We start from the raw sequence: 24,189 nt of genomic DNA, 5'->3' as shown, positions 1-24,189 counted from the left end.
CCTGTGGGATGTCGGAGGTCCCCCTAGACTCCTGACCGGCCACACTTGTCCTACTGCCTCTTGAGCGTACGCATCTAATCAGTGAGAAAACAGATGCCTTATTTTTAAAATATCAATAAATACCCACACACACACACAGTAGCTCCAAACTGGAGACAACCCAAAAGGTCACCCATGGAAGAATGACTCCCCAAACCGGGTGCGCCCATACAGTGAACACTATTCCACCATGAACATGGCCGAGGTGATGGTATTTTCAACAACGCAGGTGAAGCTCTAAAACATTCTGCTGAGCAAAAGAAAGCAGACACTAAAGACACATTACGTTCTGTGTGTTTCCATATATGTGAGGTTTGAGAATATGCAAACATACTTTATGGTGGGGGACACCAGAATAGCGGTTACACGTGGGTGACGGGCAGGCCTATGTGGCCATTGACCAGCGAGAGGTCACAATGGTCTGTCTTTTTATCTGAGTGGAGGTTCCAGGGGAACCCGTATAAAAATTCCTTGAGCTGCACATGTAAGGTGAGTATGTTTTAGTCTTTGTAAGTGGTGCCTCAACGAAAGCATGAACCAAAAAGAAGTAAAAACTACAAATAAAAACACAAGTTTCTCCCACCTTTCCCTACTGGTGATCACCCTTCTGCCCTCTTCTCTCCTCTCCGTACAGTCCTGACCTTGGTTCACTTAAACAGCATGCTTAGTGTGTGTGAGTTTCTAGAATTTTGAGCATAAGAAGTCTTAAAATCATATAGATTCACAACCCTAAGAATAGGCGACAACCGCAGTTAAGGTGGAAGACGGAGGGGAAAGAAGGGCATCGACCTTTGCAAACGAAACAAAACAAAGAGACCTCACATGAGGGCCTATGTCAATACCCATCCGTGGATCCTTGTCCACGGAAACTTAGGGAAGGTACATCCCGATGGCCCTGACCTTGGCTCCAATCATGACACATCTTTCTCTCAATCCATTGTGGACCTTTTTACAGTTTTCCTCCTCAGGACTCTCATGAATGACAGCGACTATTTATTTGGTCTAGGGCCTCAAAAAAGAAGTTTCTACTCTAGAAAGTCTTCTCAGCTCTTCAAGGGCAATTTGCCCTGGTGCTTTCTAGCATCTCTTGTCATAGACCCGCTACTCAGAATTCACAGACCAGCCTTGGTAGTTATGGAAACGTAGGAATTTTTTTTCAAGTCATCTCTAGGCCCGGTGTGGGGCTTGAACTCACAGCCCCGAGATCAAGAGTCACATGCCCTTTATTAATGAAAAAAAAAAAAAAAAAAAAAAAGAGTCACATGCCCTACCCACTGAGCCATCAGGGGCCCTAAGGACGTTTTGATTTACTTATTTTCCTGACAACCTGGCGGCTACTACTATTTGTAGTTCTGAGAAAGTCTTCTTTTTATTTATTTTATTTATTTTAAAAGTCTTGCTTTTATTGTCAAAGTAAACTACCGTGGTTTACTTTTTGCCCTGGTTAAGGAGAACCTTGAGATGTCTTAGGATCACTTTCATTGAATCATTTCATCTTCTCTGTGAAGAGGTTAAATGTCACTGGCTAGTCCTATGAAGGAGGGAAGCCTGGGCCCCTGCATTTTGACATAAACACGCATCGTCACATTCCTGGCATGGTCACCAGCCTTTATGCTGTTGGCTTTTTTTTAACTGAGTTTATTTGAGCATCACTTGGAATGTGAAGTACAGGTCCCAGCACTGGGTAATGTCGCCTCCACCATCACATCTCTCTTCACGTACCACAGTGACATGACTGAGTGTGCGTGGGGAAGCAAATGGCTGACTTGTGACTTAGAAATGAAAGCGATGACTTATATGTGGAATATAAGGAGCAGCGCAGAGGATCATAGGGGAAGGAGAGAAAACTGAATGGGAAGTCATCAGAGAAGGAGACAAAGTATGAGAGACTCTGAACTCTAGGGAACAACCTGAGGATTGCTGGAGGGGAGGTAGGTGGGGGGGTGGGGTAATTGGGGGATGGGCATGAAGGAGGGCACATGATGTGATGAGCCTGGGTGTGACGTGCAACTGAGGAATCACTGACCTCTACCTCTGAAACTAGTGATGTACCATATGTTGGCCAAGTGAATTTAAATTAAAAAAAAAAAAAAGTAATAGAAGTGATGGTGTGGCCAAACCACAGGGTGTCATGCCTTCAAAAAATGCACACCTCTGCTCTTTATGAAATATCTGCTCTTTTGTGATACTTTTTTATTGTAACAAAATATATATCACATAAAACACCATCTTAGAGGCCCCTGAGTGACTCAGTCGGTTAACCGTCTGCCTTCAGCTCAGGTCATGACCCCAGGGTCCTGGGATGGAGTTCTGCATCAGGCTCCCTGCTCAGCGGGGAGTCTGCTTCTCCCTCTCCCTCCGCCCCTCCCCCTTGCTTGTGCACACTCTCTCTCAAATAAATAAATGAGATCTTTTTAAAAAATTGACCATTTTGGGATCCCTGGGTGGCGCAGCGGTTTGGCGCCTGCCTTTGGCCCAGGGCGCAATCCTGGAGACCCGGGATCGAATCCCACGTCGGGCTCCCGGTGCGTGGAGCCTGCTTCTCCCTCTGCCTGTGTCTCTGCCTCTCTCTCTCACTGTGTGCCTATCATAAATAAATAAAAAATTTAAAAAAAAAATAAAAAAAAAATAAAAAATTGACCATTTTAACCATTTTGAAGCATACAGTTCGGCAGCTTTAAAGACATTCTCATTGTTGCACAATCATCACAACCATCCAGCTCCAGAACTTTTTTCTCCTTCCAAAGCTGAACCTTGGTACCCAATGAACACTAACTCCCATCCTCCCTCCCCAGCCCCTGGCACCCACTATTCCACTTTCTTTCTCTATGAGTTTGACTATTCTAGGTCTCGTATAAGTAGAACCACACAGTATTTGTCCTTTGGTGTCTGGCTTCTTTTACTCAGCATAACGTCCCAAGGTTCGTCCGTGTGGTAGCAGGTGTCAGGATTCCCTTCCTTTTTCAGGCTGAATATTATTCCACTGTGTGGATGGACCACATTTTGTTTATCTGTTCACTTGCAGATGGGCATTGAGGTTGTTTCCACTTCGGGACTGTTGTGAATTATGCTGCCATGAACGCGACTGTGCAAATACCTGTTTCAGTCCCTGCTTTCTCTTCTTTTGCTTATATATTTATCCAGAAGTGGAGTTCCTGTGCCATATGGTAATTCTACGTTTAAATTTTTGAGGAAAAAATAAAAAAATTTAAAAAAGATTAAAAATTTTTTAAAAAGAAAAAAATAAATAAAATTTTGAGGAATCTCTGTAGTGTGTTCCACAGCGGCTGTACCATTTTACAATCCCATGAGCAATGCACAATGATCCCAGTTTCTCCATATCCTTGACAACACTTGCAATTTTTATTTTTTAATAAAAATATTGGGTTGTTTTAAAAGATTTTATTTATTTATCTGAGAGAGAGAACGCATGAACAGGAGGAGCGGCAGATGGAGAAGCAGGCTCCATGCTGAGCAAGGAGCCCAACTCGGGTCTTGATCCAGGACCCCGGGATCACGACCTGAGCCAAAAGAAGACACTTAACCAACTGAGCCACCCAGGCACCCCTATAAAAGTGTTGACTTTTATTTTTTTTATTTTTATTTTTTAAAAGATTTATTTATTTATTCATTCAGAGAGAGAGAGAGAGAGGCAGAGAGAGAAGCGGGCTCCATGCAGGGAACCCGACATGGGACTCGATCCCGGGTCTCCAGGATCACGCCCTGGGCTGCAGGCGGCACTAAACCGCTGCACCACCAGGGCTGCCCAAGTGTTGACTTTGAAAGGGTCTTTAGTTACAATAAGATAAAGGAGACAAGGAGGCAGATATTTATATTTTCCCATATGTTGCTGTCCTTCAATATTCAGTTTTATTCTTTATGGGACATTGAGAAGGTCACAGATGGCCATTATTATAATCGACACAGAGTTTGTCTACTTTTGATGCTCTTTCGATGTGAATAAATGCCATTTGCTACCAGAAGGGCGAGGAAGCACTGTGTCAACAGCAAGGGCTCTGGAGCCCGGCTTTGCCATTTATATCTACGTGACCTTGAGTAAGTTACTTAGCTTCTCTGTGCTCCTCATCTAGAAAATGGGATCGCAACTGTACATCTATCATTGGGCTGTCATGAAGATTGAATGTGTTAATATTCATAAACTATTTGCAATAGGGCATGGCCTACACAGAACACAAGATATGTGCAATAAGCATTCGGTAAGAGGCAGGATGCATTGGGCTTTGTTCAGAGCCCCCAAGTCTACCTAACTGTACCTCTTTTACGATAAGTGGTTCATCTCTCTTCGTGGACCTTTTCATGCTGGCTGCACCTTTTCCCCTTCCTGTTTGAAACTTCCTACCACCACGAGGAAGATTTGCCATCCTCCAATCTTCTGAATGCCTGAGTCCTTCTACGTGGCCCATGGTGAAATTTTTAAAATAAGATAGAGGGAGTCTTTCGGATTTGGTTGGAGAAACAGGTTCCCACCCCACCGGTTTCAGACACAGATGCACCAGAACTTCCCTGAACTGGCATGTTTTCTTGCATTTGGGATCTTCTCCCTAATTCCTTCATGCTGTCAAAGGTCACTGGGCCCGTGGTCCATTCCCTTCTGACCTCCATGAGTAGGGAAAGCTTATTCCCGGAGAGGGAGGTAATCAACTTGGCAGTCCACCCCCAACTCATTTTGCTAACGTAACGGAAACTGCTGCCTTCGTGCCATTAGAAAGCACGTGCCCCGGAAACCGCGGGCTACAGTGTCGGGAATCCCAGGCTTGGGAGCGAGGAGATAGGCCTCGAGGCCCTTGAGCCTTCCCGCGGGCAGTACCCACGCGCCGGGCCCTCTGAGCAGACCCTCCTCGTTCCCTTCTAATCAGCCGAGGGGGAAGCCCTAGGAGTCTCATTTCCTGATGACCCCTGCCACGAGCTCCCAAGGAGCCAAATGGAAAAAGATCCAAAGAAGTTGGTCCCCAATCTAGATTTTTTTCATAGAAGATACTTGTTTTGTGCAAAAGACAGCAAGCTAAAAAAAAAAAAAAAAAAAAAAAGACAGCAAGCTATTTCTAATTTGTTCCCCAGAGAAGCCAACCTCTACAGGTGCAGTTTGAGCCAGTGATGGGTAGAAAAGGTAAATCGGCATGTCGGCATGACTTGTGTGCAACACGCTAGAGATCGACAGGGTCATGTTTATTCTGTTTTTAAAGTATGTATGTAAACCACACAAAGTATAGAAACATATGAAAATAAGAGTCTCTGCCCCCCCCTTAATTAATCAGGGTTACTCTTTTTTTTTTTTTTTTTTTTTAGGGTTACTCTTTTTTTAAAAAAAGATTTTATTTATTTATTCATGAGAGACAGAGAGAGGCAGAGACACAGGCAGAGGGAGAAGCAGGCTCCGTGCAGGGAGATCAATGCAGGACTCGATCCTGGGACCCTGGGATCATGGCCTGAGCTACCCAGGCGCCCCTCAATTAATCAGGGTTACTCTTTTTGTGTGCATCCTCCTCAATGTTTCTGTTAAGATTTATTTATTTATTTATTTATTTATTTATTTATTTATTTATTTATGAAAGTGAGAGAGAGCATGAGCAGAGGGAGAAGCAGACTCCCCACTGAGTAGGGAGTGGGAGGCACACGCTTAACACACAGAGCCACCCAGGTGCCCCATCCTCCTCAATTTTCAAAAATGTATGCATACATCTATCTATTTGTAGATATGTAAAGAAAATTATATGTGTTTTCTTTGACACAAATGGTCATACCATAGGTATAATTATTCATTTTCCTTTTTTTTTTTTTTTTTTGGTGTACTACAGAAGTTTCTTCAGACAGTTCATGTGGATTCACTCATCCTTGGTAATGGCCATGTCATATTTCATTACACCCTGTGGATGTACCACAATGTAGTTAACCATTCCTCTTTTTTTAAAGAGATTTTTATTTATCTATTCATGAGAGACACACACAGAGGCAGAGACACAGGCAGAGAGAGAAGCAGGCTCCCCACAGGGAGCCTGATGCAGGACTCGAGCCCGGGACCCCGGGATCATGTCCTGAGCCCAAGGCAGATGCTCCACACTGAGCCCCCAGGCGCCCATAACCATTCCTCTGTTGCTAGACATTTATTTATCACTGTATTTCCGATTTTTGTCTCTGATAAATGGTGCTGAAACTGACATCTCTCTCTGTATATTTTTGCAAACCCTTAGCAGTCCCTCGGTATATAACTCCTGGAATTGGACTTGCTGGACAACAGGCATGAACAGTTCTGCCTTTGGGAGACATGTCACCTTGTGTTTCAAAAATGCCTTGCAAATTAATACTGTCACCATGGTCCTTTTATCCTTGTATAAACTATTTAGAACACTAATGGAAGCCAATACATACATAGGACACTTAAATATAACTTTCAGACAAGGACAAGCCATAGATATTTAGCACTTTCTAAATTGTGGCTCGCTCATTTTATGTTTTCTCTTTGGTGTTCCCGGCTTAACTTCACGATGCCTCTACCTTGTCTTTAGTCAACCCGAAGTGAAGCACTATTTTCTCAAACTGGCCAGCCTCTTTTTCAGTTATTTGGCCTGGGCTCCTGGCATCAGCCTAGCTGGCAGCCCATCCTGGTGCAGGTGGGAGTTGAAGAGCAACATCTTTGGACTTTGGGAAGCTCTCCAGTTTCAAAAATTGAAAGCTCTGGCTCCATTGTTGAGTTGCAGGATCAATGGGAACTGGGTCATTTCACATAAAAATCTGGTATGGGCGGGACCTGATATTGCAGGCAAATTTTATCAAGTCAGTAGTCCTGATTTTTGGCTCGGTGGCACTTTTGTTCTGCAGGATCCATGCCCCGTGCCCAGATTTCCTTTGATCATGTTACAACATCTCTGCCTTCTTTCTTTCTTTTTTTTTTTTTAAGATTTTATTTATTTATTCATGAGAGACACACACAGAGAGAGAAGCAGAGACACAGGCAGAGGGAGAAGCAGGCTCCACGCAGGGAACCCGATGTGGGACTTGATCCCAGGACTCCAGGATCAGGCCCTAGGCTGAAGGCAAGCACTAAACCGCTGAGCCACCCAGGGATCCCTCTGCCTTCTTTCTTGTCTTCAGCTGTAGTTACACTGCAATTACAGTGAGCTGGAATTTTGCTGTGGATTTTTATGGCCAAACCACCCCTGACTTCCCACTTAGCTTTCCCACTAGGAAAGAAATGCTCAGAAGGAAATGCTTCTACATGTTCCCACTAGGACTCACGGCTGCCACCCTCTCGCTAATAACTGCCGCCATGTTCTTCTGTGAAATATTTTCTGTAGAACAGTGGAGTCAATGAAACCCAAGGTTGTGGCCAAGTGTCCCAAACACAAGGTCTGAACGAAGGGCCTACTCTTTAGAATGACTGCCCATGGTTTTCTTGAAGAAATCTCCTACCTACATATCATATTGTTGTAATCATCTACTCATTTAAAAGAGAACATATTTGGGGGTATCTGGATGGCTCAGTGGTTGAGCGTCTGCCTTCAGCTTACGGTATGATCCCGGGGTCCTGGGATTGAGTCCCGCATCAGGCTCCTTGTAGGGAGCCTGCTTCTCCCTCCGCCTGTGTCTCTGCCTCTGTGTGTGTGTGTGTCTCTAATAAATAAAATATATTTTTTTAAATGTTGGTTTTTCAGGGTGTGTCTGGAGTTTTTATTCCCCTATTCTGCTCTATTCTGCAAACATCTTCCTTTGTTTGGGTTTTTTTACTTCCTGAACCCGTAGACAAACATAGTGCATGCATACACTGTCAAAACTCAAAGGTAGGAAAAAAATACTCATGTGATACAAGCACACAGGTGCAAGCATCAATGCACACAACCAACTCGAAGCTGAATCAGAGGTTATAAATAAGCTCACATATACATACAGGAAAATAATCATGTTTAGAGCTTAGAGATCTCTCTCTCTCTCTTTTTTGAGATCTCTCTTTTTTAAAAATTTTATTTATTTAAGTAATGTCTACATCCAGCATGGGACTCAAACTCAAAACCCCGAGATCGAGGGCCTGAGCCAGACAGGAGCCCCGATAATTTTTTACAGAGCTTGAACTGTAATCTCGGGATCTCAAAACCCCGAGATCAAGACCTGAGCTGAGATCAAGAGTTGGATGCTTAACTGACTGAGCCACCCAGGCTCTTAGAGACCTATAGGACGTTATAATTGGTTGGGTTGGAACAGGCTTTCTCAACCTCAGCACTGTTGCCATCTTGGGCTAGGTTCATTGGGGGTGGGGGGCTGCTGTACATTGTAGGATGTTCATCAGCATCTGTTGCCTTTGCCTACTAGATGCCAAAGGCATTCCCTCTCCCCACCCTATTGAGACCAAAAAATGTCTCCAGACATTTCCCGATGTCCTCTGGGGGGCAAAATTGCTCTCCATTGAGAACCTCTGGGTTCTAGGTAGCCAATGCCCCTGGCTAATGAGCGCTATGGCATCTTGAGAAGATTTTGAGGAAAACCACGCAATAAAACTTCATTGGCTCAATATATCACAGCATCCATTTGCCTAGGTTTTTGGCTACTTTTAACTCAAGGGTCTAGTGGGGGTGATTTTGCTTCCCTTCTCCAGGGGACATTTGGCAATATCAATAACAAATGTAATTTTCAGGCAGCCCCAGTGGCCCAGCGGTTTAACGCTGTCTTTGGCCCGGGGTGTGATCCTAGAGACCCCGGGATCAAGTCCCACATCAGGCTCCCTGAATGGAGCCTGCTTCTCTTCTGCCTGTGTCTCTGCCTCTCTCTCTTTCTCTCTCTGTCTGTCATGAATAAATAAATAAAATCTTTTTAAAAAATGTAATTTTCTTTCTTTTTTTATTTTTTAAACAGGCTCCTTGCCCAGCACGGAGCCCAACACAGAGCTCAAACTCACAACTTTGAGATCAAGACCTGAACCAAGATCAAAAGATGGACTCTCAACCAGCTGAACCACCCTAGTGTCCCCCAAAATGTAATCTTTGAAGTATAAAACTCTATGGTAGGGTTAGGTAGCTGGATAGGTATAGCTGATGAGAGAATTGGGAAATATGGGGGAGGAGGTGTAAATCTGAAGAGACTGCCTGAAACACAACCTAGAAGACAAAGACATTGAAAACATGAAAGAGCACTTGAGAGCATGGAACATAGAGTGAGAAGGCCTGATGTATGTCTGTGTCCAGGCATTGCAGTGGAATAGAAATGGATTGTGAAAAAAGCGATATTTGAAATGAGGTTGAAAATTTTCCGGAATTAGGGATGCCTGGGTGGCTCAGTGGTTGAACATCTGCCTTCGGCTTAGAGTATAATCTCGGGGTCCCGGGACTGAGTCCTGCATCAGGCTCCCCACAGGGAGGCTGCTTCTCCCTCTGCCTATGTCTCTGTTTATCATGAATAAATAAATAAATAAACACTCTTTTTTAAAAAATAAATTTTTCCAGAATTAGTGAAAGATCTGAATCCTCAGATGGAGAAAGTACATTGTGTCTTGAGTAGGATAAATAAAATAGGATCCACGCCTATCACAGGGAGAATGCAGAAACTTCAGATACAAGGAGAAATTCTTTTTTTTTTTTTAAGATTTTATTTATTTATTTATGAGAGACACACAGAGAGAAGCAGAGACACAGGCAGAGGGAGAAGCAGGCTCCCCACAAAGAGCTTGATGCAGGACTCAATCCCAGGACCCCGGGATCACGCCCTAAGCCGAAGGCTGATGGCCAACAGCTGAGCCAGCCAGGTATCCCAGAAGGAGAAATTCTTAAAGGAGACCAGAGAGAACACAGAGATTAAATGATAAAGGACCTACAATTAGACCAACAAACACCAGCCAGAGCAAAACCAATAAAATAATACCTGCAAAGTGCTGAAAGAAAGTGATAGTCAAAACGGTAATTCTAGGTCTACTAACCTACCTCACAAGAATAAGGACAAAATGAAAAAAAAAAAAGAATAAGGACAAAATGAAGACTTTTTTTTTTTTTTAATGAAGACATTTTCAAATAAGAACTTACAAAAAGGAGCACTTTGGGAAAAAAAGAACTGGGCCCAGAAAGAAGGATTTGTATCCAGAAGCAATGATCAAGAAATTGGTAGGCATGTCTAAACCAGCACTGATTATAATTTTTAAATGTTAATATTACGGAGTTCACAGATAGTGTGTAGAATAATTAGGGCTAAAGCTTTTTTTTTTTTTTTAAAGATTTTATTTATTTATTCATGAGAGGCAGAGGGGAGGCAGGCTCCATGCAGGGAGCCCGACATGGGACTCGATCCCGGGACCCCGGGGTCACACCCTGGGCCGAAGGCACCGCTGAGCCACCCGGGCGCCCCATGTTACTGTAACTGACATGCGAATCCCCATCGGTATTCGGTTGTTCTGTGTGGGTGGAGGTTTCTGTGATTTGTCCCGTAACCGACCACCTGGACCTGCAGGTTCGCGGGCAGGCTGAGCAATGCGGTTCGTGAGGCCTGTGCTGTGCAGATAACCTCGGGAGCCTGGCTGCTGGAGCTCTGTCGTCTGGCCTCCGGCTCAGCACCGGCCCCTCTGCCCTGGACGCCAAGAGCTACGCGTCTTGTCCCACATCCCTTCCTGCTCCAGGGGGGCGGGCCCCCCAGAATGGAATCTGGGAGGGGAGGCAGACACCCCAGCCCAGGCTCCCTGAAGATACAGAAACATGGAAACGTGGAAATGCAGCTTCCTCCGACTGCACACACGCGAACAGACGTTTAATTTCAAAGCCTGTTATTTGTTTTTTTTTTTTTATTTTTATTTATTTATGATAGTCACACAGAGAGAGAGAGAGAGAGGCAGAGACATAGGCAGAGGGAGAAGCAGGCTCCATGCACCGGGAGCCCGATATGGGACTCGATCCCGGGTCTCCAGGATCATGCCCTGGGCCAAAGGCAGACGCTAAACCGCTGCGCCACCCAGGGATCCCAAAGCCTGTTATTTGTTATTTCAAAGCCACGCGGCCCTGGTGGGGATGGCGGGGTGGAAGTCTCTCCCGCGTGGAGGCCTCTCAGTGGGGACAGCAGCCTGGCTGGCTCCACCTGGCTTCCCCGGCTGCTGATGTTGGATGTTGTTAAGTCCCTGTATGATGTCGCTTTGCCTTATTCTCATTTATTGCCTCCTATTACCTTCATCTATGTGTAGGTTCCTTTCCTCTTCTGTTTCTATGAGGTTTCTATAATAATAATAAAGCTGCCTTCCCTTTTCGAAAGTGAAACACAGCTGTTGTGAATTTTTTGTTCGGAACCATCGTTTCGACTTGTTCCCTGTTATGAACAATAGTACGTAAGCATCTTGTTATTCGCACCTCGGCTGACTCATGAGTAACTTGCTAATTCACAGGACTTATTCCACAGGTCCAACTGAGTTACAACCCAAGGCATGGATCAAAATACCTCTTTTTGTAATTTTTAAGAAAATGTCTAAGTGCCAACTGAAGGCAGAGAAGTATGAGTTGATTTTCCAAAAGATAAAGAAGCAATCCCTGGCATCTGGTAACTGATAAACTTGAATTCAATAATCCATAAAAGTACAATATGGTAGTAGGTACACAATTTATGAACTCCTAGAATGAGGGCGATCATGGGTGGCCAGCATGAATTTTCTAGGAACAATCTAGCTAATCTGATTTCTACTTTCCCTCATGTCAGGTGCAGCTCAGATTGGCTTTGCAGACAGAATGGGCTGCAAGGCACTCTGGCACTTGAGCGATCAAACCCATGAGAGAAGGAAGAAAGTCCAGCCCGGTAGAGCAAGGGCTAGGAAAGTATGGGTAAGGTCACAAAGTGTGGCTTCAGTTGGGCCACCATAGTTCCATGAGCTCACTCTTCACCCTACAAACCAGGTCTACAGCTGGCCCAGAAAAGGAGCTCCAGGGAGGAAGCCCTGTCAGTCCTATAGGGCAGTGTGATGAAGGCCAGGAAATGGACATTCATGGCTGCAGGACTGATTCTAGACCCTACTGGCTACGGAGAGAAGCTGCCACTGTAAGTCTTCCCATATCAGGACCGCATTCCCATTTCAGGGCAGCAGCCCTTGTCCTACCTTGAGAATGATGACCCTTTGGATCTTGACGGGAACTGGTATGACTGTCACTCTCAGACCGGAAGCCATCTAAATATGGCCGGCATCTTACGGGTGTAGAAGTCATTGCTCATCCAATTTTGAGGTCCCTCGAGTAAGAGAATCGTGTCTTCCCGGGATGTTGGGGCGTAGGAGGGATGTGAAGACACTCTCCCTGCAAATTTCCGGGTGTCCCGGAAATGCCCCACTTCCGCCCCCCCACCTGACCTCCTGACACTCCTTGACCTCGTTGCCCCGCCGGCCCCGCGCTTCCAATACCTGATTTCATGGGTTCAGTCCTTCCTGGGGATCCCCGGGGGGGGGGTCTGCGGTGGAGCACGTGCCTTCGGCCCAGGCCATGACCCCGGGGTCCTGGGATCCAGTCCCGCATCGGCCCCCCCCGCGGGGAGCCTGCGTCTCCCTCTGCCTGTGTCCCTGCCTCTCTCTCTCTCTCTCCCACTCTGTGTGTCTCTCATGAATAAATAAATAACATCTTAAAAAAAAAAATCCTTCCTGTTGGAAACATCTAGAATCTTCCTGACTAAAACGGACCGATGTGGCCAGAAATGGTTTCCAGCACACTTCACACCGCACATTTGATGACCCCTTGGCTGGTAGCCTCGCTGAAGGCAACCTCAGACACCAGGGGTCTTCCTGCTTCCCGCCAGGCCTGAGGTCTCTGCACTCCCCCCCGCCAGCTCCATCTTGAGGGTGCCTCAGAAGATCCCTAGAAGGCCCGGACAACAGTTTCCCAACCCCCCACCCCAGCATTTCTGGTTCAGTAGGTCGGGACTTGGGACTTCAGACTTTGCATTTCTCTTTCTTTCTTCTTTCTTTCTTTCTTTCTTTCTTTCTTTCTTTCTTTCTTTCTTTTTTTTAAATTGTGTGTGTGTGTGTGTGTTTAAGATTTTATTTATGTATTCATGAGACACACACACAAGAGAGGCAGAGACACAGGCAGAGGGAGAAGCAGGCTCCATGCAGGGACCCCGATGCGGGACTTGATCCCGGGTCTCCAGGATCACACCCCAGGCCGAAGGCAGGTGCTAAACCGCTGAGCCACCCAGGGGTCCCCAGACTCTGGATTTCTAACAAGTCCCACGAAAAGTTGACACCGTAGGTCTAGAACCCCTGCCGGGAAACATTGCCAACCAGAGCCTTCCTACTTCCACCCAAAGTTCACTCATTTGAACACCTGGCTGAATTATTAGAAATTTTATTTTTTAAGATTTCATTTTTTTTTAAAGTATTTATTTATTTATTTATGATAGGCACACAGTGAGAGAGAGAGAGAGAGGCAGAGACACAGGCAGAGGGAGAAGCAGGCTCCATGCACCGGGAGCCCGACGTGGGATTCGATCCCGGGTCTCCAGGATCGCGCCCTGGGCCAAAGGCAGGCGCTAAACCGCTGCACCACCCAGGGATCCCAAGATTTCATTTTTTAAGTAATCTCTACACCCAGCGTGGGGCTCCAGCTCACGACCCCGACATCAAGAGTCGCACGCTCCACCGACTGAGCCCTGAATTACTGGGATACTTAAAACCGAACTCTTCGGTGATTGCTTTGCTGGGGTCTGCGTCCACCGCTGCAAATCCCACATGACTGTTATTGTGCGTTGTGCCCTCCTTTTCCCGGTGCTGTGCTGGTGGCCCCCCGGTTCCAAGCCCGCCTGGCTGGGAGCATGTGAGCTCTTCCAGGCGCTCACTGCTCCCAGGGAGAGAGAGCTGACTTTGAAGTGGGGAAGTGGGCTCTAAAGTGGGGACACTTTTTCAGCTGCTATTTAATAATGAGCAGCAACAGGTTCCAGCTAAGTCACTCCACTGCGGGAAAACAGAGAAGGAGGAAGGAGAGAGATAAGTGGAACTCCTGATGCCTCAATTTCACAAAAGTGTCAACCACACTTTGATTTAAAAAGAAAAAAGGGGGTAGCCTGGGTGACTCAGCGGTTTAGCACCTGCCTTCAGCCCAGGGCGTGATCCCGGGGTCCAGGGATCAAGTCCCGCGTGGGGCTCCTCACAGCCTGCTTCTCCCTCTGCCTGTGTCTCTGCCTCTCTCTCTGTCTTTCATGAATAAATAAATAAAATATTTTTTAAAAATAAAAATAAATAAATAATAAAGTCTAGCATAAGGTGCTTTTCTTGAAAAGTCCGGTTTTGAAGGGCTGGTTTTTCAGCCCCTCTGGTGGCCTAAAGCTGTGACAGGATCAGAAGAAGACCTTGGGTCAAAAGGAAGACCCCTGCCACCCAACCGCTAACCAAGGCATCACCAGAGTCCCACCGGGGCCCGTCGGGCGGGGAGGCAGGACCCCAGGACCCGGCACACACTGCCACCCGTGTCTCGGGTCTCACACGTTTCCCACAGGCCCGGCGTGGACCTCTCGCTCTCAAGTAACCCCGAGGAGAGAGGCAGCCTCTGAGGCATGCGGAGGGTCGCCAGGGAACGGGCTGGCCAGCCCCGGAGCCCAAGAGCCCCCCTCGTCCTCTTGCTGGCCAGGCCCAGGTGTGCGGGGGAGACTGTGCCCCTGGTGACAACAGGGCCGCCTCGTCGGATGGGGGTCCCCGAAGGCCTGCCTGCCGACGGGAGTTGCCTCCCCTCGAGCCCATCAGAAGGCAGGGGCTTCTGACACCAGGTGCGTCCGTGACCGGGCTGCTCTTTGTTGTTCACCCCTAATTAATGTAGCTGAAAAACTTTTTTTTTAATTAAAATAAAAGGGGGGGGGGACGTCTGGGTGGCTCAGCACTTGAGCATCTGCCTTCGGCCCAGGGTGTGAGCCCAGTTCGGGGATAGAGTTCTGCCATCGGGTTCCCTGCGGGAGCCTGCTTCTCCCTCTGCCTGTGTCTCTGCCTCTCTCTCTGTGTCTCTCATAAATAAATAAAATCTTTAAAAAAAATGCAGCTGAGTACCTACCATGACAATGGACCCGATAGAAAAGCTGCGGCCAATCCAGGCCGAGGGCAAGCGCGGGCAGGCCGGGACGCGTATACCTACTTGGGAGAACTCTTCGCAGGCAGCAAAGTATTCATTTTAGCCATTTTATTGTCAACAAGCAGATGGTTTGGACCGGAGTTATTAAGCATTGGAACCACCAGTCAAGTTGTTTTTTTTTTTTGTTTTTTGTTTTTTGTTTTTTGTTTTTAAGGACTATTTCATCATTTTTAACTATCTTAAAGTCTCCGTTGTACTCTTTTCCAAGGTTTGGTATCTGGTTCCATCAATCCCAAACCTGTCTTCCTAAACAGGAAGCCTCTAATTACCCATACCTTAAAAAAATAATAATAATAATTACCCACACCTTCCATTAAAACAGGAGATTGGGATCTTCCTGAATTAGGAAACACTTATGGACCAGCAACGGCGCTCCTTGGTATCTGCCCAAAGAAGCTGAAAGCTCATGTCCACACAAAATCCTGCAGCAGTTTTATTATCATGGCCAAAACTTAGAGGCAACCAAGATGGCCCTCGGAAGGCGAGCAGATGAGTCATCGGTGGTCCCTCCAGACATGGGATATCACTCAGCGCTGAAAGCAAGGGAGCCATCCAGGCATGAGAAGACATGGGGGGACCTTAAATGCATGTTACTTAGTGAGAGAAGCCAGTCTGAGAAGGCTGCATGCTCTACGATTCCAACCACACAACATTCTGGAAAAGGCAGTGCTACAGAGTCAGTAAAGAGATCAGTGAGTGGTTGCTGGGAGGAGGGACAGGAAGGCAGAGCACAGAGGATTTTTAGGGCAGTGAAACTGCTCTGTATGATATTATGATGGTGGATACTTGACCAAAACCCACAGAATGTATGCCGCCGAGAGGGAACCGTAATGTAAAGTGGTAACAACGTGTCAATGTAGGTTCATCAATTGTCACAAACAGTGCTCTGGCGCCAGATTGACAGCGAGGGAGGCTATGGTGTGAGAGGGCAGGGAGTATAAGGGAAATATCTATACCTTCCCCTTAATTTTGCTGTGACCCTAAAACTGCTCGAAAAAAGAAAGCCTATTAAAAAAGAGAGAGCGAGAGACTCTTATCTGTCACCCCAGCTCCCAATTGCATCATGACCACTGATAAAGGAGAACCATCCCCCGTCTCTCTGCTGGGTCCAAAGTAATGCTTGGGTCACTCAGCCTGCCACGGAGGCTTCTTCATGAAGCCCATCCCGGTGCACCTTTCTTCAGGAAGTTCCCTGTACTAGCCTCTCCATGCAGCTCATCTGCACCAGCCAAACCCCTTGGGTTCCCAAATTCTCCTCCTTTGGGGCTTGGGTACACACCATTTTCTCTTGGAATGCTCCACCCTCATTTCTGTTGTCACAGATGTTTGTCAAACGGAAGACAAACCCACCCTCCAAATCCTACTGTCTTTGGCCCAGTTTGAGATACGAGGCTATGAGAAATCTAAGAAAATGTAGCTCATCCGTTAGTCAGTGGTTTCTTTTTTTTTAACATTTTATTTATTTATTCATAGACACAGAGAGAGAGAGGCAGAGACACAGGCAGAGGGAGAAGCAGGCTCCATGCAGGGAGCCCGACGTGGGACTTGATCCCAGGTCTCCAGGATCACACCCCAGGCTGCAGGTGGTGCCAAACCACTGCACCACCAGGGCTGCCCCGTTAGTCAGTGTTAACCAGGAATCAAGGATTTCTCTGTTTCTCCCACTTCTAGAATAAGCCCTTGAAGGAATAACACACACACACACACACACACACACACACACATACACACACACACACGCATAGTTTTCTATGAGAAATGAAAGGAAGGGAAGAAGAGAACTTGACCTGTTAGGAGGAAGAGCATCTCACCCTAGACAGGGTGCAATGATCCCTCAGACAGTTCCCATTCCTAGCTTCCAGGTACCATCCAGAGGATGGTCACCCACAGCCAAGGGCACACAAGGTACACTTGTATCTGTGGCTTGTGGGGATGCCCTGATCTTTCACTCCAATGAGGGCCAATTCTGGTGAACCCCAAACAGGGTCAAAGCCTGTTACGTTAGGGTGCATTCCCAGATTTAAATCTTCTACTTTGGGGATCCCTGGTGGCTCAGCGTTTTGGTGCCTGCCTTTGGCCCAGGGCATGATCCTGGAGTCCCGGGATCAAGTCCCACATCGGGCTCCCTGCATGGAGCCTGCTTCTCCCTCTGCCTGTGTCTCTGCCTCTCTCTCTCTATGTCTATAATGAATAAATAAATAAAATCTTTAAAATAAATAAACAAACAAACAAATAAATAAATAAATCCCCTACTTTGACATTCATATCCAATGGTTTTATGGAGCCCTGCATCTCACACCGGCTCTCTCACTCGCACGGGGCAGGTCTGAAGGAGCCCTGGCTTTTGAGAGCTGCTGCAAGGACTTCAAACACACCCGTGCTCGCCTCTTAACGAGAATGAATCAGTTTCTAGAGAAAACCGTGTCGACACAGGTGTAGCCCAAATGGCCGCATGACTCGTGACAACAGCATCCATGAGCTAATGGGCCTGCAGCGCCAATGGCTCAACCATGCCTCCCCTCCACCCCCGGGACGTGCACTGCTGGGGCAGAGTGGCAAACACCTGGACGTCTCCAGCAGGGTGCCCATGTCTCTCGCCCCAAAGGACTCTTTCTTTAATTTTTAGAATCTTTTTTGTTTTCCTCTTTACTAAGTTTTTTTTTTCCTTTTTACTAAGTTTTTATCTTAATTCCAGTTAGTTAACATACAGGATTGCATTAGTTTCAGGTGTACAGTCTAGTGATTCAGTCCTGCCATACGTCACCCCCTGCTCATCATGACAAGTGTGCTCCTCCATTGCCATCACCTGATTCCCCCCTGGTGGCTTGCAGTGTGTTCTTTCTTTCATTCATTCATTCATTCATTCATTCATTCATTCATTCATTCAAGACACACACAGAGAGAGGCAGAGACACAGGCAGAGGGAGAAGCAGGCTCCCTGCAGGGAGCCCGATGTGGGACTTCGATCCTGGGACTCCAGGTTCACGACCTGAGCCGAAGGCAGATGCTCAACCGCTGAGCCACCCAGGTGCCTCAGCAGATTTTTGGTTTATCTCTTTTTCCTTTGTTTCTTAAATTCCACCTATGAGTCAAATCGTATGGTATTTTGCCTTTCCCTGACGTATTTCACTTAGCATTTTACTATCTAGATGCATCCATATTGTTGCAAATGGCAAAATTTCATTCTTTTTATGGCCAAATAATATTCCTATATATGTGTGTGTGTGCGTGTGTGTGTGTGTGTGTGTGTGTGTGTTCTACATCTTCTTTACCTGTTCATCTATCAAGGGACACTTGGGCTGCCTCCGTAATTTGGCTCTTGTAGATAATGCTGCAGTAAACTTAGGGATACATGTAGCTCTTTGAATTAGTGTTTCTGTATTCTTTGGGTAGATCCCTAGGAGTGCAATTGCTGCATCATAGGGTAGCTCTATGTTTAACTTTTTTTTTTAAGATTTTATTTATTTATTCATGAGAGACCCACAGAGAGAGGCAGAGACACAGGCAGAGGGAGAAGCAGGCTCCATGCGGGGAGCCCCTCGTGGGACTCGATCCCGGGACTCCAGGATCATGTCCTGGGCCGAAGGCAGACGCCTAACCACTGAGCCACCCGGGCGTCCCAGGTCTCACGTTTAGATCTTTCATCCATTCTGAGTTTATTTTTGTGTGTGGTGTAAGAAAGTAGTCCCATTCCATTCTTCTGCATGTGGCTGTCCAGTTTTCCCAACACCATTTTTTGGAAGAGACTGTCTTTTTCCCATCGGATATTCTTTCCTCCTTTGTTGCTGATTAATCGACCATATAATCGTGGCTTTATTTCTGGATTTTCTATGCTGTCCTATTGGTTTTTGGGTCTATTTTTGTGCCTCTACCATACTGTTTTGATGACTATAGCTTTGGTAGTATATCTTCAAGTCTGGAATTGTGCTATCTCCAGTTCTGTTTTTCTTTTTCAGGATTGCTTTGGCTATTTGGGGTCTTGTGTGGTTCCAACCAAATTTTAGGATTGGGGCAGCCCGGGTGTCTCAGCAGTTTGGCGCCCCCTTCAGTCCAGGGTATGATCCTGGAGACCCGGGATCAAGTCCCACGTGGGGCTCCCTGCATGGAGCCTGCTTCTCCCTCTGCCTGTGTCTCTGCCTCTCTCTCTCTCTCTGTGTCTCTCATGAATAAATAAATAAAATCTTTTAAAAAATTTTAGGATTGTTTGTTCTAGTTTTGTAGAAAATGCTGTTGATATTTTCATAGAGATTTCATTTAAATGTGTACATTTAAATGGGTAGTATGGACGTTTTAACAATATTTGTTCTTCTAATCCATGAGCGTGGAATATCTTTCCATGTGTTTATGTCATCTTTGACTTTTTTCATATTTTATAGTTTTCAGAGTACAAGTCTTTCACTTCCTTGGTTAAGTTTATTCCTAGATATTTTCTTATTTTGGGGGCAATTGTAAATTGGGATTCTTTTCTTAATTTCTCTTTCTGCTACTTCATTATTAGTGAATAGAAATGCAACAGATTTCTGTACATTGATTTCATACCCTGCAACCTTACTGAATTCATTTATGAGTTCTAGTAGTTTTTTGGTGAAGTCTTTCAAGTTTCCTATATATAGTATCATGTCATCTTGTAAGTAGTGGAAGTTTTACTTCTTCCTTACCAACTTGGATGCCTTTTATCTCTTTTTGTTGTCTGATTGCTGTGGCTCTCTGTCTTCTAGTGCTATGTTGAATAAGAGTGGTGAGCTTTTTCACACACCTACTTCGGGTTGAGGATATTTCTGGACAGGAATGCTGCTCCATAGACAGAGCCCTGTAGGCAAGAGCTCAGTTTTCTTTCTGCCCCAGTATTAACCTGAAACAAATCCAGATTCAGAGATGGGAGACGCTCTGATCAGGAACGAAGGACCTTGGCAGTTATTCTTGTCAGGTGGCTTTGGTGTCAGCCAGTGTGTAGGCCTCACACATTTGGGCTCTTCTCCAGCCTTCCTGCTTTCTTCTTCCCCGAGATTGTGTTTGGCAAGCTCAAGTTGGGGCCCACTCCTTCCTTTGCGGCAATCTCCGCGGGTTGCTGCACGTAAGCCAGAAGGACACACGTGGCTTAATTATTGCTCAAGAGGTTTTGAATAGGGTTGGCATTTATAATCAGAGACACACAAAAGTATTTTTTAAAGATTTTATTTATTTGTGAGAGTGAGAGAGCACACAATAGTGGGGGAGGGGCGGAGGGAGAGGAAGAGAAGAAGACTCCCCCCCAGACCCCAAGCACAGAGACTAAGGCAGAGCTGGGACTCAGGGCCCTGAGATCACGACTTGAGCTGAAAGCAGACAAGCTTAATTGACTGAGCCACCCAGGGGCTCCCAAAAGTATTAACAAATTTTACAGAGATTGATGCTATGTATGCACATCATGGGCCAGTTACTATGGATTCAGCTGGCCAACAATTTACCTTATATGCAAAGATTGTAAAATCCCTAGCACATCACCGGCCTCAACTGCAGGCTGTTTCCATAAAAATGACAAGTGGAGGGGCGCCTGAGTGGCTCAGTTGGTTAATCATCTGCCTTCAGCTCAGGTCATGATTTCAGGGTCCGTGGATCACCTGGCATGGAGCTCCCTGCTCAGCGGGGGTGCGGGGGTGTCTGCTTCTCCCTCTGCCTCTGCCAGTCTCCTCCATTTGTGTGCACACACACTCTCTCTCTCTCAAATGAATTTATTTATTTATTCATTCTTGAGAGACACAGAGAGAGAGAGAGGGGCAGAGACACAGGCAGAGGGAGAAGCAGGCCCCATGCAGGGAGCCTGACGTGGGACTCGATTCCGGGTCCCCAGGATCACACCCTGGGCTGAAGGCGGCGCTAAACCTCTGAGCCACCAGGGCTGCCCCTCAAATGAATTTTTTAAAAAAGACAAGTCTGGAGGTAGGATTCAAACTCTGTTCCTCATATTCCTTTTTTTAAACAAATATTTATTTATTCATGAGAGACACACAGAGAGAGGCAGAGACACAGGCAGAGGGAGCAGCAGGCTCCCTGCGGGGGGCCCGATGTGGGACTCGATCCCAGGACCCGAGAGGAAGGCAGATGCTCAACCACTGAGCCCCCCAAGCATCCCATCCTCATATTTCAAAGGTGGCAGAGACTGTAAGAGTGAATCATAACCTGCAACTGTGTTGGCCCAATGTTCCAAGCAATTGCCCTTCCATTACACTAGTTGTTTTTAAGAGGAGGGAGAGATGGATGTAACAATAGACACAGCTGAGTCTCTTTGAAAGCCACGAAGCCAATCGAAAGAAGTGCTGTTAAATAAGGCCCAATCATTTTAAAGGATTGTGTTCACTATTTAAGTCCCCACTACTCAGTTGGTAAAGTGGCCTGCTCTTGATTTCAGCTTGGTTCCTGGTCTCGGGGTTCTGGGATCGAGCCCCGCGGCAGGCGAGGAGTCTGCTTCAGGATTCTCTCTCCCTCTGCCCCTCCTCAAATAAATAAATGAATCTTCTTTAAAAATTAAAACAAAAATTCCCACCGAAGCATTCCAACCACTCATACATTCCAGCTGTTAGCATTTGTTGAGGACTTCTGGCGTTCCAGGTGCTGTTCTAGATTCTGAGAAGACAAATACGGTCAAGATTTGAGGTCAGAGGACACTGACCCAGGGTACCACTGAAGCAAGGACAGAGGCGTGAAGGCTTTGGCCCCGGGGTGGCAGGTGGTGGGCAGAGGGAGCCGGGGATGGAACAGAAAAGGACCCTTCCCGGACTTGATTGGGGGGAGGGAGGCTCCTGGCGGGCTTAGCATTGCGGGAAGGTCCTTCTGGCCACAGTTGAGAAGGGGCTTTTGTTACAAGCTTCTGGTGGCGAGGGATGCAACCGCCTGGGGTGAGGAGGTGTGAACAGGGGAGCACAGCCCGGTACTCCCCCCACATGCCAGAAGCTTCCTCGCCTCCAAGCTGTCCTGAGCAAAGGCGCCCCAGCGAGAGCCGCTGTCTCAGAGCCGCAGGCCATCGAGCCTTGGAAGGGCCCAGGCCTGGAGTCGGAGGGGCTGGGTCCGCATTCTGCTCCTGCCACTTAGGAGTGAGGGGACCTGGGGCAAATTGCTCAGCCTCCCGGGGGCGGCTGCCCCCAGGGGGCTGGGGCAGAATGGCCCCAGGAAGGTGTGCTACTGCACCGCGCCCGGCCGGGGACTGCGGCACCTGCTGTCTTCGGGCTCTTGGGCCTGGGCCCGGGGCCCCACGTGAGCGGGCGGGAGAGCCTGTGGCAGAGAAGCCGGGGAGGGACGGGATGGGGGTCCCCGCGTTGGGGGAGCGCAGCGCGGGTGCAGGCAGCCTAGGAGAGCCATAATCAAGGCAGGGAACAGGTGTGTGGGAGCGGCGGGGCACAGGAGGACAGCAGGTCGCCCGAGTGGCGGCATGGGCTGGGTTTGGCTTTAGAGAGCCGCGGGGATGGGGACGCGCTGGGGACAAGGAATGCTTGTCCTCCCCCTGCCCTGCTTGTGGTCTCATTCTGCTCCGACTCAGCCGGAGGGAGCCGAGGACAGGGGCGTCCTGGGGCCAGTCGGTGCCCCCACGCAGCCCATCTCACCAGCACTGCTTCCTTCTGTCACTGACGTCTCACAGGGAATCTCAGCCTGGCGAGGATTTGGCCCTCAGGGGACAGTCGCGATGCCTGGGGCCATTTCGGCTTGTCGCGCCCCCAGGGTGCTACCGCGCCTTGGTCGGTAGAAGCCGCGGGCACACGGGACAGCACTCCTCGCTGCGTCCCCGCCGGGAGAATCACCTGGCCCCCCGTGTCACCAGCGCAAGGTCGAGCGACCCGGACGAAAGAAATATTTCCTGCGAAGCCACCGAGCGCCCGCATCCGGGTCGGGGTCGTGGGCGCGGGAGGGCGGTGCGGATCAGCCAGGGCGTGCAGCCCGACGGGGGCCACCAGGGGGAGACAGAGTGGGCGCCCAGGCGGGGACGGCAGAGCCCGGGAGAGGAGGCGCCGCGCGGGGGGCGGGCCGCGGGATCGAGGGCAGAGCGACGGGACGCAGCAGCGCGGGGACCGGGGGCTTGCTGGGCGACAGAGGCCCGGCGCGTGTGCGGACTGGCGGTGACAGAGCAGCAGAGGCATTCGGAGGCCGCCCACCGGGGGACCCTGGAGACGGGCCGGAGAGTACAGCCGGGGGCGGGGCCGGGGGCGGGGCCGGGGGCGGGGCCGGGGCGGGGCCGGAGAGTACAGCCGGGGGCGGGGCCGGGGCGGGGCCAGAGTACAGCCAGGTCCGGGGGCGGGGGCGGGGCCGGAGAGTACAGTCGGGGGCGGGGCCGGGGGCGGGGCCGGGGCGGGGCCGGGGGCGGGGCCGGAGAGTACAGCCGGGGGCGGGGCCGGGGCGGGGCCGGGGCGGAGCCAGAGAGTACAGCCAGGTCCGGGGCGGGGGCGGGGCCGGAGAGTACAGCCGGGGGCGGGGTCGGTGAATACCGCGGGGCCCAGGGGGAGGGGGACGGGGCCGGGGGCCGGGTCGGAGCCGGGGGCCGGGGCGCCGGTGAGTACAGCCGGGGGCCCGCCGCACAGCGCACAGGATGGGCTTTTACAGATTCCGGCCGAAGGTGTGCGGAGAGGTCCCACGAAGGCGCTGAGCCCGGGCGGTGAATGGGGCCGCTCGGACCCGGACCCGCCCCCGGACGCGGCGGCCACGCCCTCCAGCTCTGCTGTGCCGGCCCGCGCTGAGCCAGGCCACCTCGGTAAAAAGAAATCAGGAAATGACTTTTCTCCTACTACTACGCGGATGAACCTGGAAAACATGATGTTGGAGCGCCTGGGGGCTCCGTGGTTGAGCGTCTGCCTTCGGCTCAGGGCGTGATCCCGGGGTCCTGGGTTCGAGTCCCACCTTGGGCTGCTGTAGGGAGCCTGCTTCTCCCTCTGCCTGTGTCTCTGCCCGTCTGTGTCTCTAGTAAAGAAATAAAATCTTAAAAAAGAAAAAGAAACATGATGTCAACTGAAAGAAGCCACATACAAAAGACCATAAGTGATCTGAGTGCGTTTGCACGAAACATCCAGAGAGCCGGCGAGGAGACAGGGAGAGGCTGGTGGCTGCCAGGGGCTGGGAG

General features: G+C 48.6%; 1 pseudogene; it reads left to right on the top strand.

Moving 5' to 3' along the window:
* Positions 1 to 229: 229 nt before the first annotated feature.
* LOC144308965 (uncharacterized) lies at positions 230 to 7,909 on the top strand (annotated as a pseudogene).
* Positions 7,910 to 24,189: the final 16,280 nt, after the last annotated feature.

Source organism: Canis aureus, chromosome X (assembly GCF_053574225.1).
Source record: "Canis aureus isolate CA01 chromosome X, VMU_Caureus_v.1.0, whole genome shotgun sequence".
NCBI lineage: Eukaryota > Metazoa > Chordata > Mammalia > Carnivora > Canidae > Canis > Canis aureus.
Note: the sequence above shows the minus strand (reverse complement) of the source record. Positions and strands in the feature narration are given on the sequence as shown.